The following is a 17,185-nucleotide window of genomic DNA, read 5'->3' as shown; positions in this document are numbered from 1 at the left end:
TTAAAATATCGACCAAAAATAAAATTTTTATATTTTTCATACAAATGTATTGGTCCATTTCACCCGCTAAAGAATATCAGATCATCATTCAAAATTGAAGGCATCTTTTTCGTCCTATACTCTTACCCAGTGCATAATTTCGTGACTATTGATGTATAATTGCGACTTCCAGCGAGTTTGTTATTACACTACAAACAAATAACGGAATATATTACGCTGTAACTCTGTTATCTGATCATGCACACCAACATAATTGGCATCAATTGATAGGTCAAGCGTTCCAATTTCAAGTATATTTTAGTTGTCCGGAATGTCACTTCCAGGAATTAAGATGTAAGCTGTATATTAAAAATTTTCACAATTTTCACACAAAAGTTTTGGTCCATTTAATCCTCTAAATATTATCCGATCGCCATCTGAAATTGCAAGCTTATGCTTTGTGATATACTCTTACCTTATTTAAAATTACGCGTTGATCGGACTATTATTGAGACCTACAGAACCGCTAGAAAATTGGATAAATATTATGTTTTTGGTCCATTTCACCCGCTAAATATTTCACGATCATCACCAATAAGAATAGGGATCTATTCTGATCCGAACCCGACCTCCATACAAAATTTCGTGACGATCGGTCCATAATTGCGGCCTGGAGCGTGTTTACAATTTATAATGGACAGACGGACGGACGGACAGACACACATCTCAAAATCGTTTTATCTCGTCGAGATATGAAGATTGGTATACCGCATTGGGGGTCTCCGACGAATATTTCGCGGTGTTACATGAATTTTTACCAAAACAAACTTATAATACCCTTTTCCACATTGTGGTATAGGGTATAATAAATAGAAATTCAAATAATTCAAACAAATTTATAAATCCCCAAAATTATTCATATTCAATTACACACTAAAGAAGATAGTATAAATCAGCTGCGCAAACGGTTATATACTCTCAGCCTCTGACCAAAAAAAGAAACAAACACAATAATTATGCCGTATAAAAATATATTGATTTTCTATCACGAGTTTTCTTCAAAACACGCGGAATCTTTAGGTATCGTAATGTGGGGCTATACCAAATCAATTTTAGTGAACTAACTTCGGATTTTTTAAAAAAAAATTGAGAATTATTTCTCTGATTTGTAATTTTAGTTGGAACCGGCAGGTGCTTTTGGAACTTTTGGACCATTATCTCAGGAAGTATGGACTTACCCCGGAAAAATTGTACCGAGGCAATAGGGACCATGAAAAGAACCTTCTTCAAAAAATTGAAATAGATCAGATACGAGCCCTCAAACTGCACTTTTCCCAAATTTTTTGCGGGAATACTCGAAGTAGGGCACCGATATAGTCCATATTCCAACCTGATACATGACTGGATGAAATAATAAGATGTGCAAAGTTTGGACCAATCAGAAAATCCCCTCGATAGCTATCTTGCGGATTTGCCATTTTCGGCCATAATCTCAGGAAGTATGGACTTTCCATTGCAATTCTCCCATCGTAGACGTGGCCGCAAGGACAATCTGCTGAAAAGAAATTTAAAACTGTTCGAGAGGACTCTTACATTTCACTTTTCCGAATTCTGTGTGGGAGGTACCCGAATGGGTGGACAGATATAGTCTTACCCGATCTATATATGAAAGAAATAATAATAATATATGGAAAGTGTGGACCAAATCGATTGCTCACTTCGCCATTTATCGTTCACACAATTTTTCGAAAAAATGTTTGAACTTTTTTGGGGGAGTTGCACAGTGGATCCACTTGTATGGAGAAAGTGGCCAAAAATATTTAGAGTGTAAAAATCAAGCCAATACGCCGGTTACAGCTTTGTGCTGCTGCGAAGAGTGTTTTAAGAAACCACGAGCGTAACATTCTCTCCCCTTTCCCCTCTGGAGGGGGTATATGGTAAGAATTGTTTAATGATGTTAATACAAAACAAGTAAAAAAGTATCAGTCGGCTTTGCCGACAGAGATATACCCTCAGCCTGGGCAAATTGAAACACTTTTTGGAATGGACCGACATAGACCATGGGGGTGCCATAGGGGGTTTTTACAACCTTCGGGCTGTTTTCTCAAGAAGTATGGACATGCCCCTGAAACAACTTTTGCCATCGTAATTGAGGCAGCGAATGTAAGTTGCTTCAACAAAAATCAAAGTGATTCAATAGCAGTTCTTAAAGTGAACTTATCCAAAATTTTGTGTGGGAGGTACGGGATGGAGTGGACAAATATAGTCCATATTCGAACCTGATCTATATCTGGTAGATATTATGAGAATGTGTAAAGTATGGACCAAATCGGTCACTCCCATCAAGAGTTATCGGGCGCACAATTTTTCCGAATATTTTAGAACTTTTGTGGGGTAGGTACCTGAAGGAGTGGACCGATATGGCTTATCTACGAACTTAAACTAAGTTTGGAAATAATATTACGAAGGCCAAATTTTGGCTGGAATCGGCATATCCGTTCGAGAATTATCTTGCGCTTCCACGCATAAACATGGTGTCATCGGGTTTGTTTTTCAACTTTCAGGCTATTTTTCAGGAAGTATGGACTTGCCCCTGAGGAAACTTGTACCTTCGTATAGGGGACAGTGAATACAAGATGTTACAACAAAAACCAAGGCGATTCGTGAGCAGGTCCTAAACTAAACTTTTCCGAAATTTTGTGTGGGAGGTACTCGAAGGAGTTTACCGATTGAGTCCATATTGTCTGGTAGAAATTTTATAATTTGCAAAGTAATGACCAAATCGGTTACTTCCTTCAAGAGTTATCGTACGCACAAATTTTCCGAACATTTTCGAACTTTTGTGGGGGAGGTACCGGAAGGAGTGGATCGATATAATCCATCTTTGAACTTGAACTAAGTTTGGACAAAATATTACGAAAGAAACATTTTGGACCGAATCGGCAGATCCGTTCGAGAGTTATCTTGCGCTCCAACCACTACACACGGTGTCATAGGGTTTTTTGTAACTTTCAGGTTATTTCCTCAGGAAGTATGGACTTGCCCCTAATGAAACTTACAACGTCGTATAGAGGACAGCGAATACAACTTGCGTAAACAAAAATCAAAGCGATTCGAGACCAGGTCCTAAACAGAACTTTTCCGAAATTTTGTGTGGGAGGTACCCGAAGGAGTGTACCAATTGAGTCCATATTGAAACCTCATCTAAGTTTGGTAGAAAATACACGATGTGTATGTAAGTATGGACCAAATCGGTTATTCCCTACAAGAGTTATCGTGCGCACAATTTTTGAACATTGGTGGGGGAGGTACCTGAAGGAGTGGACCTATACGGCCCATCTTCGAACTTAAATCGAATCTGGACAAAATAATTCGATACCCAAAATTTGAACCGAATCGATTGATCCGTTCGAGAGTTATCGTGCGCACCAGCCAGACATACGGACAGACAGACGGACGGACATTGCTAGATCTACTCAAAATTGTCTGAAACGGATATCGTATCGTAAAGTGTAAATACCCTCTTTAGCCTAAAGGTTGAGGTTATAATGACATGTACAAAGGTCCCGATTATCTTATGATGCAAAAATAGGCTTGAGGAAACAAAACAATCTCCAAAACAACATAAAGTCCAACCAATTTAGCGGATTCAAAAAATCAAATTTTTTTTCTGAAAAATGGTAAAATTTTTAATATAGATCTTATAGCGCTCTTCCTGAAAGGCACCTACCGCCAATGTAAGACAAATTTGGAAGAAGATTTCCTAATGTTGCCACTGATGCCAATTATGTTAATTTACGTGGTCAGATAAAAGAGTTATACGCTACTATATCCATAGAAACCCTATTCTAGGGCAGCTTTAGTCAGCGACCCACCATTTATAGTCTGGCACTAGATGGCAACTGATTTTAATACTGAATAATCTTAAACCCATGACCTACTTTGGAAAATTATACCCGAGGTGGGCACTGGTGGGCATCATGACTAAAACCTTAGGTAAAATTTAAGTATATGATCGAATTGGCATTACAAAATACACTGAGAAAATATGCAGTTAACTAGAATTCCACAACACGCTAAAACACTATTTTTTAATGAAAATTAAGCTATTACTCCCTCCTTCAAAATCCACTACAATATTTTGCTATACGTATTAGTTTCGCGATATTTTATATATTTTTTTTGCACTTGAAATATCGGTTGTACTCACAACAAAAAATATTAGTCAAATGTTCCGAATTTTGAAGCTATTCTTAAGAAGATCGCGTTCGAATGAAACAAAAACTAATATATTTTTAAAAAGGTCCATGTCATAGCTATCAGAGTTGCCAGATGTTGTACCAAAATTTTGACATTAATTTTTTTATTTTTGGCCAATGGGTGGATCCACTGTGATTTGTGGACCTACATATATAGCCTACATTCGAACTAAAACTAAGGTGGGGCAAAATATTACGAAGCATAAAATTTGGTTCGAATCGGTAGATCAGTTCAAGAGTTATCGTGCGCACCAGCTAGCTAGACAGCAAGAGAGACGGATGAACGGACAGAGCTAAATCGACTCCAAATTGTAGGAAACGAATTTCGTTTAAACATACTTGGGGTCTAAAACCATTATTTCGATGAGACACATCTTTGGTCGTATTTTGTATGTATCCCCTTTACCCAAAATCCTGAGGTATAAAATAGGAGGCGAGGCGACCCCATGCTGCAATATTTGTATAAAAAATCCAATTGGACAATTGAACTGAAAATTTCTCTGTCATGATAGAGACAATTTGTATCATGGGAGGAAATTGTGGTTATCTACACAAAACCCAAAATATATTAGGCAGTAGGCCCATTATCTAGCAGACACGTTATTGCAATTTTCATCAGGGGGAAAGGTCAGTAGTTATTTTTCCATATGTAGGCTACTTTGCCGCTATATGCCCTCCAGAAATTAAAATGTTGACCAAAAATAAAATTTGTATATTTTTCTTACAAAAGTAATGGTCTATTTCACCCGCTAAATAATATCAGATCATCATGCAAAACAATAGGCATTTTCATCAACCTAAACTCTTACCTCGTGCAAAATTTCGTGACTATTGAGCTATAATTGCGGCCAATTGAGCTATATTAGCGTGTTTATAATTACACTACAAACAAAAAACTGGATATATTATGCTCTAACTCTGTTATCTGATCACGGACATCAACATAATTGACATCAATGGAAAGGTCAAGAGATCGTCTTCCAAATATAATTCACGATGTGAAACCGACCTCCATACCAAATTTCGTGACGATATTTGTATAAAAAATCCAGTTGGACAATTGAATTGAAAATTTCTCTGTCATGATAGAGACAATTTGTATCATGGGAGGAAATTGTGGTTATCTACACAAAACCCAAAATATATAAGGCAGTAGGCCCATTATCTAGCAGACACGTTATTGCAATTTTCATCAGGGGGAAAGGTCAGTAGTTATTTTTCCATATGTAGGCTACTTTGCCGCTATATGCCCTCCAGAAATTAAAATGTGGACAAAAAAAAAATTTGTATATTTTTCTTACAAAAGTAATGTTATATTTCAACCGCTAAATAATATCAGATCATCATGCAAAACAATAGGCATTTTCTTCAACCTAAACTCTTACCTCGTGCAAAATTTCGTGACTATTGAGCTATAATTGCGGCCAATTGAGCTATATTAGCGTGTTTATGATTACACTACAAACAAAAAACTGGATATATTAGGCTCTAACTCTGTTATCTGATCATGTACATCAACATAATTGACATCAATGGAAAGGTCAAGAGATCGTCTTCCAAATATAATTCACGAGGAAGGAATGTGCCGTTCTGTGCCATAGATATGAACTGTATATTAAAAATTTTCACACAAAAGTTGTGGTCCATTTAATTCTAAATATTATCTGAACGCCATCTCAAATTGCAAGCTTTTTCTTTGTCATATACTCTTACCTTATTTAAAATTTCGAGGCGATCGGACTATTATTGCGACCCACAGAGCGGCTACAAAATCGGATAAAAATTATGTTTTTGGTCCATTTCATCCGCTATTTCACGATCATCACCAATTAAAATAGCGATCTATTCTGATGTGAAACCGACCTCCATACCAAATTTCGTGACGATCGGTCCATAATTGCGCCTTGGAGTTTCACAGCTATAAGATTTTCTCTAGTCCCATTTTGATAAGACTTACCGTTTTCAAGCAAATCGCGAAAAACCTAACAAAAATATAAAAATGTGTCTTGAACTTCAATATCTCAAAAATGGTAAAACCTAGGAACATATCAAACAAATTTTCACAGCTACAATATTTTCTTTAGCCCCATTTCGATAAGAGTTGCGAAATCGCAAAAACCTAAAAACTTTGACCGTGATTTATTTAAAAATCTCTCCAGCGATTATTTCTAGTTTTTGGATTTTTCTCATCTATGAACATTGTTGTTTCAGAATCCGCAGAAATTCCCAGTTATAAGCTCCTTTCATTTAACGTTGGTTCAAGACCACCCTGATATTGTACCCTCAGCCATTAGGCTAACGATAAAAATGTACCTCATCGAAATAATGTTTTCACGAAACTCGCGTCAAACAATTTAGAGTCGATTTGTTCCAGTTCATCCGTCTGTCTGGCTCGAGCGCATTATAACACTCGAACAGATCAACAGATTTGGTCCAAATTTTGGATCTCCCAATATTTTGTCCAAACTTTAAGTCTTATCGGTCCACTCCTTGGACACTTCCCCCACAAGATTGCACAGTACAATATTTACACTCGACGACGACGATAGTAAAGTCTATCATAGTTATAAGTAAACTTGACACTAGTTTTATAAGTTACTAGCAAAGTACCCGCTACTTCGTATGCGAAAAGGATATAACAACAAATAAACAATATATAATATGAAAATGGAAAATTTTTATCAATTTTTATTTTAGTACTGTTCGTCTCTTTTTAATTCGATTTTCAAAAAGATCAGCCGTATCTCACCCTTACACATTAACAGCGAGACAAACGTTGAATAGCAATACTCACCCTAACTCCAAAACATACAGATTCCAGCACAGTCTCTACACCCAACAAATTGAGTACCATTAAGTACTTTTCGTATACTCATGACACGTTTTCGACAACATATATCAATCCTACACTGACTTGAATACAAAATAAAAACAGTAATCGTAATTCCAAATCTCAAGATTCCAGGTGTATCCGTTCATCCAATTCCAAATTGTACCATTTCGTACTCTTCGTACCCATAAGTAAGGTTTTCGAAAACTACCTCAATCCTTCACTTTAACAGTAACCTAAATTCCACATTTCAGGATTCCAGCTCTATCCGTTCATACAAATACACATTGTACCAAATTAAGTACCATTTAGAATTTTTGTTCCCATAATTACAAATTTTCAAAACTACCTCAGTACTATGTTCAAACAATAAGCTTAATTCCGAATTTCAGGATTCCAGATATATCCGATCACTCAAATCCAAATTTGGTACCATTCAGTACTATTAGTATCCAAAGTACGAATTTCTAAACCTACATCTATCAACACTCCAACATCAATTTTAATTCCGAATTTCACGATTCCAAATGTATTCTATCACTGAAATCCAAATTGTACCAAATTTAGTACTTTTCCTACACATAACAAAAAATTTCCAAAACTTTATCAATCCTACATTCCAACTCCTTATTCCAAATCTCGGGATTCCAGCTGTATCCGTTCACCCAAATCCAAACTGTACCAAATTTGGTACCATTTAGTACTATTCGTACCCATGAGTACGAATTTCCACAACTACCTCAATCCTACACGCCAACAGTAATCTTAATTCCAAATTTCAGGATTACAGCTGCATTCGATCACCGTAATCCAAACTGTACCAAATTTGGTACCATTTAGTACTTTTCGTATCCAAAGTACGAATTTCTAAACCTACCTCTATCAACACTCCAACAGTAATCTTAATTCCGAATTTCAGGATTCCAAATGTATCCGATCACACAAATTGTACCAAATTTGGTACCATTTAGTGCTTTCGTACCCATAACTAAAAATTTCAAAAACTTTATCAATCCTACACTCCAACAGTACTCCTTATTCCAAATCTCGGGGTTCCTGCAATATCCGTTCACCCAAATCCAAATTGTACCAGATTTGGTACCATTTAGTCTAAACTACCTCAGTGCTATGTTCAAACACTAAGCTTAATTCCGAATTTTAGGATTCCAGATACATCCGATAACTCAAATCCAAATTTGGTACCATTTAGTACTATTCGTATCCAGAGTACGAATTTCCAACCCTACCTCTATCAACACTCCAACAGTAATCGTAATTCCGAATCTCACGATTCCAAATGTATCCCATCACTGAAATAAAAATTGTACCAAATTTAGTACCATTTAGTACTTTTCCTCCGATAACTAAAAATTTCCTAAACTTTATCAATCCTACACTCCAACTGTACTCCTTATTCCAAATCTCGGGGTTCCAGCTATATCCGTTCACCCAAATCCTAGATGTACCAAATTTGGTACTATTTAGTACTATTCGTACCCTTGAGTACAAATTTCCACAACTACCTCAATCCTACACGCCAACAGTAATCTTAATTCTAAATTTCAGGATTACAGCTGCATCCGATCACCATAATCCTAATTGTACTAAATTTAGTACCATTTAGTACTTTTTTTCCCATAGGTCCGAAGTTCCAAACCTACCTCTATCCAACACTCCAACAGTAATCTTAATTTCGAATTTCAGGATTACAGCTGCATCAGATCACCGTAATCCAAATTGTACCAAATTTAGTACCATTCAGTACTTTTTGTTCCATAGACCCTCAGTTCCAAACCTACATCTATTCAACACTCCAACAGTAATCTTAATTTCGAATTTCAGGATTACAAATGTATCCGATCACCCAAATCCAAATTGTACCAAATTTGGTACCATTTAGTACTTTTCTAGCGATAAGTACGAATTTTTAAAAGTATCCCAATTCCACACTCCAATTGTAATCTTAATTCCAAATTTCACTATTCCAGGTCTATCCGATCACTTAAATTCAGATTGTACCAAATTTGGTACCATTTAGTACTTTTCGTACCCAAAAGTACGAATTTCCAAAATACCTCTATCCTACATTCCGACAGCAATCCTAATTCTAAATTTCAGAATTCCAGCTCCATCCGTTACCCCAAACCCAAATTGTACCTTATTTGGTACTATTTAGTACCTTTCTTACCCATATGTACGAATTTCGAAAACTACCTCCATATCTCAAACCTACACTCCAAAAGTAATAGTAATTCCAAATTTCAGAATTCCAACTTTGTCGGTTCGCCTAAATTCAAATTGTACCAAATTTAGTACCATTTAGTACTATTCGTACACATGAGTACAAATTTTCAAAACCACCTCCTTATATCAACTCATCTTCTAAACCTTGATTTTCATTCCAAATTTCAAGATTTTAGCTCTATCCGTTCACGTAATAACAAATAGTACTAAATTTAGTAACTTTTAGTACTTTTCGAACACTTATAGTTCGAATTTCCAAAAACCCTTTGGTACACCTTTCTAGCTCTCCATCAGTGACCCTTATTCCAAATTTCAGAATTCTAGCTCTTCGCGTTTGCCTAATACAAAGGGTACCATATTTAGTACCTTTTAGTACTTTTAGTACAGTTCTAGTTCGAATTTCCAAAAATCCAGCCTTATCTGACACCTTCGGCCCAAGAGTGACCCTCACCCAAAATTTCAAGATTCTAGCTTTTGCCGTTTAGTCTGGGCGTTGATTATCAGTCAGTCAGTCAGTGAGTCAGTGAGTCATCATTACTGAACTCTTTTATAAGTATAGATAAATATTTTCCCTGAAGATGCAATTTAAAGGAATATAAAATATTGAAAATAATAAAAATAAAACAAGTAAGCAAAGGCTATAGTCGGACGGGGCCGACCATGTGATACCCTACACCACTACCCATGGAAATTAGCTTTCAGCAAATCAAAATTCATTTATGGAACAAATAACCTTATTGTAAGAAATAACTTTGTGGATTCTGCCATCAAGCTTAAATAATAACACTGTGCTACAAAAGTTGACAAAATTTTTTGCAGAGGTTCTGATGCATATATTCAGTTTTGCGGGAGTCAACATGACATCATGACATGAAAATCGTGTCTTTCGAACAAGCCACAAAACAAATGGTTAAGTTATAGTGATTTAAGTGTGACAAAAACGTATTAAAAACAGGAAAATGTGCAATTATTTACCTCTATCAATGAAATCGGTTGAAAAATAGATGAGTTATAGATTTTTTTGTGTTTTAACGTTTTGGTTTTTCCTATTTAATATTTTTATATTGTTAGTTGACCTTTGATATGAAAATTCTTCAGAAGATTTGTTTGGCTCGAGGTCATGTAATAAAATAATGAAAATTTAGTTTTATTATTTTATTTTCTTCTTCCGATATTTCGACCGTCTTTGCCGATCATCATCAGGGATTTCTGACATTAAATAAAACATAAAAACATTAATTATATAAATGTTAACAAAAATACAGTAAATGGTAATTACATTTAATAACAACTTCACTTTCTTTCTATTGCACAGGTGGTTTGCTACTGAAGCTTTTTAGAATTTGTCTCTTAATTGCTGTGTCTTTTGAACAATGTTTCTACATATTTGTGCACAGTATTCTGTGTCAGTTTTATAATTTATACGGGTATCGTTTGGCACATTGGTTATATGCAGCATCTCCCACATACATATATCTGCACTTATAATTGGTTTCCTGTGCAATAATCTTTACGTCCTTTCCTTTATAAAAGTTGGTACCTTAGTGCATATGATTGTATTTTGAATTTGTCTACTTAATAAATACGCATAAGGTACCAATCTTTTATTAAGGAAAAACCAAAAAGTTAAAACACTGAAGATGCCATAACGCACGCATTTTTCAATCGATTTCATTGGTTTCCCCCATTTTTTAAAGCTAACAAAATTTATTTCTTGATAGAAGTAAATAATTACGCATTTTGTTGTCTTCTACGCTGCCCAGAGCACGAGGAAAAGCATTTTCCTGTTTTTTAATGCATTTTTGTCACACTTAAATCACTATAACATAACTATTTGTTACCGATAAAAAATATGGCTTGTTCGAAAGTAAGCTGTAAAAGTCCGTTGTGAAAAAAATAAGTTGTGTTCGCTTTAAATTGAAAATCCAAGAAACCCCGTTTTTCACTACATTTGCCGTTATAAAATCAAACAAGTAAGAAAAACGTTAAGTTCGGCCGGGCCGAACTTTTTATACCCTCCACCACAAATTTCAGCCATTTCGGTGGATTAATGTGACCACAACCTTCAAAAAACCGAAATCCGGAAGATACCGTTCTATGGGGGCTATATGATAGCGTGGATATATACCTAAAAATTTCTGGGGGAAAGTTTTATAAGCCTAAAGAAGACTAAATACCAAATTTCAGCCATCTCGGAGTGGTAATGAGGCTAAAACCTACAAAATATCTAAAATCGGGATATATCGTTTTATGGGGGCTATATCAACACGTGGACTTATATAAAAATTGTATGGTAGAAATGTTTCTTAGCCTCTGGAAACACAAATACAAAGTTACAACCGATTTTCTGGTCAAATGGGTCGGATACATTCAAAATATATTAAAATGACGCGTACTTTATAAGGGGCCTTATGTGGGGGCTATACCAAAACGTGGACCTATATAACCCAACTTTGGTAGGAATGTTTTCTGGCCTCTGAAGACACAAAGTACCAAATTACAACCAATTCCGCGGTCAAATGGGTGTAATACGTTCTAAATATATTAAAATGACGCATACTTTATATGGTGCCTTATATGGGGGCTATACCAAAACGTGGACCTATATAACCCAACTTTGGTAGGAATGTTTTTTGGCCTCTGGAGACATAAAATACCAAATTACAACCAATTCTGTGGTCAAATGGGTCTAATACATTCAAAGTATACTAAAATGACGCGTACTTTATATGGTGCCTTATATGGGGGCTATACCAAAACGTGGACCTATATAACCCAACTTTGGTAGGAATGTTTTTTGGCCTCTGGAGACACAAAGTACCAAATTACAACCATTTCGGTAGTAAAATGGGACAAATATCTTAAAAATTCCTTAAAACGACGACGCGTCACGCGTCATTTTGTATGGGGGCTATACGAAAGCGTGGACCTACATAGCCCGCTTTCAATACCAAAAGTCCTACGTACATATTATAAATTTTCCCAAAGTTTCATCAACCTACGTCAATCCGTTCGGACGCTAGAGTGATTTCCACAGACGGACAGACGGACGGACATGGCTATATCGATGTAGAATTGCACGCTGATCAAGAATATATATACTTTGTGGGGTCTACAATGATTATTTCGAGTAGTTACAAACGTAGTGACAAACTTAATATACCCCCATCCTATGGTGGAGGGTATAAAAACGAAGTGACCCAAAGAAACCAAAGGTATTTTCGTCTTCCATGGACTCCCACAATACCGAATTTATGCATCAGAACCCCTGCAAATTTTCACTGTAGCACAGTGTAATATAATAATTGTTCCACAAACATCCCATAAGGGACAAAGGACACTTCTCTCATATCAATTAGGACACCCCGATTCATATTTCCTGATATGGGGACCTACAGTTTATCGCCGAGTCCAAACGTGACCTAAGCCACCACTTGTAGAGAAGTTTTACATAACTGAAATACTCAGAAAATGTCGCCAACATTACTAAGGGGTATTTTCCCACCGTTTGAAGTTACCTGGTCGGGGAATCGATCAACGGTGGAAAAATACCACTTAGTAATGTTGACGACATTTCCTGAGTATTTCAGCCATGAAAAACTTTTCTACAAGTGGTGGCTTAGAGCACGCCGTTCGGACTTGGCGGTAAATTGTTGTATGTATAAATCCCAAAATTATACGCCAGGAGGAGGTCAGTGGGTGCCTTCACCTAAATTAATATTTCAAAAAAAACTTTAACGGCAGCGACACCGATTACATTTAAAAAAAAAAAAAAAAATCGTGGCAAAGCGACCCCATGCTGCAATATATCGCACATGTTCAACAATAAGGTAGTAACTCGAATTTTTCTATTTTCCAGTAGAGACAAAGCTGTTGGTACATAAGTAGTAGTTTGAAACGTGAAATACCGATATTTTTGACGAAAGAATAGACAAAGAAATGACAGATTTTTACAGTGGGTAGGGTAATTCATTTTCTTAAAAAAATAAAATTTTTAGTTACTACCCGTCTGTTGAACAGGTGCGATATGTACAAAAAAATCCTATTGGACAATTAATACGCCTGGGCTCCACTTAATTCGCAATAATGCACAAACTGGGAATTTCTCTGTTATGATAGACAATTATAGCATGAGAGGAAAATGTGGCTCTCTACAGAAAACCCACTTTATATTAGGCAGTAGCCCCGTTATCTACCAAACTCATTATTACAATTTGTATCAGTGGAAAGGCCAGTCGTTCTTTTTTCATATGTAGGCTACTTTGGCGGTATATGCCCTCCAGAAATTAAAATATGGACCAAATTTAAAATGCTTATATTTTTCATAGTAATGGTCAATTTCACCCGCTAAATAATATCAGATCATCATCCAAAATTGTAGGCATCTTCTTCGACTTAAAGTCTTACCTCGTGCAAAATTTCGTGACTATTGATCTATAATTGCGACCTCTAGCGTGCTTCTGATTGCACTACAAACAAATAATTGGATATATAAGGCTGTAACTCTATTATCTTATCGTGTACACCAACACAATTGGCATCAATAGAAAGTCAAAAGTTTATTTTCCAAGTATAGCTTATTTAGCCGAAATATGTCTTTCAAGAATAAAGAGATAAGCTGTAAATTTAAACAATTATTATTGTTTTTATTTCTTAAAAAACTGCGGACGTGCGACTGCACGTCTTACTTTATTGAATGTTAAAAATGGACACACTTCTTACAATTATTTTAATAATAAGATAACCTAGATTTGCTGTATTCCCTTTACACGTTTTGTTGATTAGGCTTTTCTCACAGTGAAATATAATACCCGCCGTTGCACAGTGTGGCCAAAATGGGATTTTTGTGCCAAAAATCTGTATTTTCTAAACGGTAAAAGATAGAGCTATGAAATTTGGAGGAGATGTTTATCAGACAGTGGACTTATATTCCATGTAGTTACGTGATATTCGGTCAACGCCTTCTACAGAATTTTATTGAATAAATTTTTTTTTTTCATAATTTTTAAGTTTGTGTAATATATATGTATTTAAATCAGAATTTATAATTTTTAAGTGTTATTTAAAATAAAGATTTAAAGAAATAAAAACATAAAACAGAATTTTCTCTAATAAAAACAACTTAAAACAGTTCAAGTAAAAAGTATACCGTAACAAAAATACTACAAATAAACTCATATAAGACTATTTAATTAACGTAAAAATGGTAATATTTCACTGTTTAAGTAATGTTTTTGAGTTTTTGAATTCCTTCTTAAACTACAAACAAATGGATCAGATGATATTAAAAGTGATGACATGTTTTTTTATCAAGGTTTCATCGATAACTGCATTTGATGAAGTTGGAATATTGTTAGTAATGTACTCCTGAATGCTTCTCACTTTATTATGTCGAGGCGTTTTTAGCCATATATCAAATAAAATATTGTGTGGAACTTTAAGAGACATGGTAATACAAAAAGTGGAAATGGATAATAAATAGCAAATGATAACTTGAAGTTTTAAAGTAGCGGACAGCTAAACAATCGAAATTTCAACTTTCGGTTAGGAACTGTGTTCACAACGTTTAAAACCCTTAATATGGGGCAGTACCGTTATATGGGGACTATATTAAAACGTGGACATACACTGACAGATTTTATAATAAATGATTCTCACTTGCAGAGAACCCAAAATATAAAATTTCAGCCAATTTGGTTGGCAAATGTGGCCAGAAACACCAAAAACTCTTCAAATGGGCGGTACCGTTGTATGGGGTCTATATTAAAAAATGGACCCACTTTGATAATTTTTGGTAGGGAGATAGTGTACTCGTAAATAACCTTAAATTTCAATTTTTAACTAAATCGGATAATTGTTGTAGGTAAAATCCTGAAAATATATAAAATCGGGAGGTACAGTTATAGGGGGTCTATATCCCGGCGTCGCACGTGGTCGCAGCTAATTTATTGAGAAATTGATAGCTCAACAGCTCCTCTAAATTCGTGTACTATTAGAACTGCGGATAACCGCGGGGCTTTTTAGTTATATCCCATTTAAAAAGACCAATATAAGATATACACGTAGAAAAGGTTCCAAAACAAATCCGGGTTTTCTACAGAAGTGTTACACAAATGCAATTACTTTTAAACATATTTTAATACGTCAGATTTCGTACTATAGTTTAGCAAAAAGACCCATTAAAATTTTTCAATAACTCGCGACAATATGGTCCACACAAAATCGACAAATTTCACTGTGTTTTTGAGTATTCGTTTGCCGTAAAAAAGTCCATGTTATAGGTACCCAGCAAAATTTATTTGAAGTTGTTCCTTGTGAAGTAGTGATTGAATAGCTTTTTTTGAAGCAGTCCACGCAGAGTCATGAAAAATGCAGTCCGTTCTTCACATTTTGACAATGTCCGATTTGAATCCATTTCATAAAATTTTCACATTTTAAAAATTTCAAAATTTTGCAAAAAAAAAACTTAAAAAGACAAAGAACATAATTTGTTTCTTGTTAATTCTAATAACAGCAATATGTTTGCATCCATAAAAAGTAATTTGTATACAAAAAATAATAAAAGTGATTTCGAACTACATCTTTGTTTGTAGCCAAAGAAGTAGTTGAATCATATGTTGTTGTGATTTATTCACTACAAAGAACTAATGCAAAATGTGTGCTTAAGAAGTAAATTAGACAGTATCCTCACTGCACCATGCCCTTGTAAAAATCATGACTTCTTTCACGTAAAAAGATGTAGTCCGAAATCACTTGCACTCATGATTTAACTACTTCTTTGGCTACAAACATTTTGCTGGGTACCGTTACATCAAAAATAGAGGTACAACCAACGAAATTTTTAATTTTCTCTCATAGCTAGAATGTTTTCTATCCCTCCATGTAAAATTTTTGTAAATTTAAAAAAAAAAAAAATTTTGGCGTTTTTGGCACAAAATATTGAATTTGGCCACACTGTGCGTTGGTATATTAAATGCTTTTATGAGAATAAATTCGTCCAAACGTTCACATGCCAACAAAGCATATCATGTTGTAATATGAGGTGATGTCTGGACAGTAAAGTAAATGTATTTGTCGTTAACTCCTCCCCCTTTAAATTTCATACGTCCCGTATGAACATTCTTATGTATAGAATTTTTCCTCAAAAAAACGGGATGTTATTTTGATTCTTAAATCTTTTACTCCTTTTTGTAGATGTTGGTTTGTCTTCGATATCACCTTGCACTTCATAATTTTCTATATTGCTCTCAGTTCTTCTATTTCTGTATGAACGTATCCAGATTAACAAAATTTGTTTATCATCGAAACAATTTGGGCAAAATCCCAACAACAAAATAAAGCGGCAGCTGGGGAGCAAACTGGAGCCAACGAAGAGAGGCAAAAAGGCACAACACTTGCAAAGAAATAAACGAAAGAAAAACACTTTTTTATGTCCGAACAATATCGGGTGTAATAATAAAACACTTTCCTTTTATTAAATAATAAAGTTTCAACAATTTCAAATTATTTATTATTATTATTTATAAAAGTGTCCAAATATTTTTAACTAATTTTTTAAGCAAAGGCGCCAAATACGATTACGCGCTCGAACAGCGAAATTCAACGATAACTCAATAATTTTAATCAAAAGCGTCTTCGCGCTAGAAAACCGAAATCAACTATATTTGTAACTTCAATTATTACAACAAAAACTGCTACCAGTGACATCTTCAAAGGGTGTTGCCATATAAAATAGATCCTGTAACACAGGGTTACCAGATCGGTCCCGCCGCCGCTCGTCCGAAATTAACGGCGTTTCACGAACGTGAACATCCCGGCCCCCGTTCAGTCTTTCGGACTCACAAATTCTGAAACGACTCGAACAAAAAGAAAA

This window comes from Musca autumnalis, unplaced genomic scaffold, assembly GCF_047663935.1.
Source record: "Musca autumnalis isolate F117 unplaced genomic scaffold, ASM4766393v1 scaffold_2, whole genome shotgun sequence".
Taxonomy (NCBI): domain Eukaryota; kingdom Metazoa; phylum Arthropoda; class Insecta; order Diptera; family Muscidae; genus Musca; species Musca autumnalis.
The sequence above is the reverse complement of the archived record's forward strand: the minus strand, read 5'-3'. Positions refer to the sequence as shown.